Genomic DNA, 3,184 nt, shown 5'->3' on the forward strand with positions numbered 1-3,184 from the left:
CCCCTTTGAAATCCAGTTTCATATGCTTCTCCATTCAGAATTAGAACTCCAAAAAGCAGCATTGATTGTGTTGTAAGCCCAGCATTAGTGAAGGAATGACCATGGGGTAATGCAGGGGATATGGGGAGGGGTCTCTGGGTTGTGGACTGGGGCAGAGGTCGTCCAAAGAGGTATGTCTAACCTCAGCGGAAATGCAAAACAATTCATGTCAGTTCTCATATCTTATTCCCAGGAACTGAGTAAACAGGACATTCCCAGTTAGCAAGGTCCAAATTTAGTTTGCAGTGTGTTCTGAAACCTTAAGTTTTTGTCTTACTGGCATTTCATGATGTGCTTTGGTATAAAATTGAAGATATAATTTATTCTAGATACATACAGCATCAGAAATGTCTGAATCTGTACTGAGCTGACCAAGCTTTACCTCATTCATTCCAGTAGTTATTCTTAGTAGCTCAGATGGTTAGAAAACAAGGCTGCCGTCAAGGCTGCATCAACACCTGACAAGATTGTCTCAAAAATTCAGATGAGCTTTTCTGGGCATAAAACAAAAATAAATATAATAGTTAACTTGCTAAAACATTGACTGAATAAAAGCTTTTCTGCGTATTTTCCTTACCCAGAGAAATAGGTAAGACACAGTTATGTTCTCAAAGAGACCTGGGAACCTTGGTAGAAACGTGTCGAGTATTTCCTATTTGTGTCTACTTGACCAGCCTGGTTACATTAATGACAATATAGTGACATCATCAGAGGCACAAGATTGATCCCACTAAAGCAACTCCTGACTGTAATGGGAAGAGTGTCTAAGATGGATTCTTAATTGCTCATGACTAAAAAGCTACAGGAATGCCATCAATATTGCATCAACAACTACCAAAGAAGGTCTCAACAATTCTGATGGGCTTTTCTGAAAATAAAATAAATAAATGAACAATATCAAAATGGGGCCGCTGTCCCCAGGACCCAGACTGCATGTCAGCACCCTCTTGCCGACGGGTCTGCCACCATGGAAGACATCAATGAGCACCGCAACATAGAGGAGTTCGCAGAGGGATCCAAGATCAACATGAGCAAGAACCAGCAGGATGACGGTAAAATGTTTATTGGAGGCTTGAGCTGGGATACAAGCAAGAAAGATCTGACTGAACATTTGTCTCTGTTTGGGGAAGTTGTAGACTCCACAATTAAAACAGATCCAATCACTGGAAGATCAAGAGGATTTGGATTTGTTCTTTTCAAAGATGCTGCTAGTGTGGATAAGGTTTTGGAACTGAAAGAACACAAACTTGATGGCAAATTGATAGACCCCAAAAGGGTAAAACTTTAAAGGGGAAAGAAACCCCTAAAAGGTTTTTGTGGATGGATTGAGTCCATATACTTCAGAAAAACAAAGTAAAGAATATTTTGGAGCCTTTAGAGAGATAAAAAACATTGAGCTGCCCATGGATACGAAGACTGATGAAAGAAGAGGATTCTGTTTTATCACATACACAAACAAAGAGCCAATAAAGAAACTGATAGAAAGCAGTTACCATCAGATAGGTTCTGGGAAGTGTGAAATCAAAGTTGCGCAACAAAGGTGTACAGGGAGTAGCAGCAGCTACAGAAAGGTGGAAGAGGGGCTGCAGCTGGTGGAAGAGGTGGTGCTAGGGGACACGGAAGAGGTCAGGGCCAAAACTGGAACCAAGGATTTAATAACTATTATGATCAAGGATATGGAAATTATAATAGTGTCTATGGTGATGAGAACTATAGTGACTGGCGGCTATGACTATACTGGTTATAACTATGGGAGCTATGGAAATGGATATACAGACTCCAGCGGTCAGCAGAGGACTTATGGCAAGGTGTCCCGAGGGGGTGGCAATCACCAGAACAATTACCAGCCCTACTGAAGGAGGGCACTGGGAGAGCAGAAGGTGTAAAGAAACCATCTTACAGGACGACATTGAAGCTTGCTTGATCTTCTGTTGCCCTAAGATGATTACTTTGTAAAAGACTTTGTAGTGTACATGACACAATTGTGTCCAACTGTACATAGCTGTAAGTTAGTTCCTTTGTCTTTACTCTGTCCTCTGTTCCCTGTGTTATGACTCAATGTGAATTTGTGTTTATACAGATTTTTATTTGTGTGCTTTCATGTTCAACCTCAAATAAAAGCTTCCTTATGTGATTGTTTTTCTGCATCCAGTACTGCATATTTCTGTGGAAATGTAATTGTATAAAGAAGCAATAACTGAGGCGCAGCTTATTTTGTAGGGGTATTGGTCCACAGAAGAGACTGGTCATGGTATCTCCTTGTTTCTGGTTTCTGTGTGTGCTATTCTGTACTTGAAGTCTAATGCTTTGTTTTCTCTGTTGATTCCTTCCACACCTTTGGAACAATGTTTCCCCCGGAATATCTGGAGACTGATATTAGTCTGTTTTGACTGGTGACACATGGTGTGCTTTTGGATTATGGTTCTAAGGGAAGCACCTTACTGGGTCAGGGCTGTACCTCACTGGCAAGTATTCTTTGCCTGAGCACAAATGATGCCCTTGTTTCTGTCCCTCACTGTTGAAATGAACCTGTTGGCTATCACAAAACTTGTTGGTTGACTACCCTTGCTCTGTGCCTGTCTGACAAACTGTGTGTAATTCACAGATGACTTTAAAAAGTTGGTGATTTGTCTGTTGGATCAGAGGTAAATGCAGGGGAAGAATGCTGTCAAACTGGTTCCCAGATCATCAGCTCCATCTGGGATTAGCCACTAAGTTGAGTGCAGCGGAATGCATCTGTCCCACCATAGTACATGAACTAAACAGATAGAAACAGTTTGATATTCAGGCAGTGGAGGGGAGTTCTGGAAAGTTACATGGTGTGTATCTTGTGGTGCATTAAAAACTTTAAGGATTTAACAGTAAAATAGGCTTTGGGTTTTTTTGGAAAATGTTGGGCTTAGAGGTCTCCACGGTTCCACAAAAGCTTCTGGGTTTGGGGTATATGTTTAGAGTACCTGGTCTTAGACCAGTGCAAGCTTTTTATACTGATATCTTTTTTTAAATGCCTACAACTTTGTTCCCTGATATTTGTACTTCCTAGCAAGGCTGTCAAGTTACCATGCCTTGGCCTGATTTTCCTCTGGCCTGGTACCAGTGTTGGCTATTAAAAAAGAACTGTTTGTTTCAACTTGCAGCCAGAAAA

At 41.1% G+C, this 3,184-nt stretch overlaps 1 pseudogene; it reads left to right on the top strand.

Annotated features, from left to right (window-relative positions):
- The first annotated feature begins 363 nt into the window (after positions 1-363).
- On the top strand, positions 364-2,334 carry Hnrnpd-ps2 (heterogeneous nuclear ribonucleoprotein D, pseudogene 2; annotated as a pseudogene).
- The last annotated feature ends 850 nt before the right edge of the window (positions 2,335-3,184 follow it).

The sequence above is a fragment of the Rattus norvegicus genome, chromosome 9 (assembly GCF_036323735.1).
Source record: "Rattus norvegicus strain BN/NHsdMcwi chromosome 9, GRCr8, whole genome shotgun sequence".
NCBI lineage: Eukaryota > Metazoa > Chordata > Mammalia > Rodentia > Muridae > Rattus > Rattus norvegicus.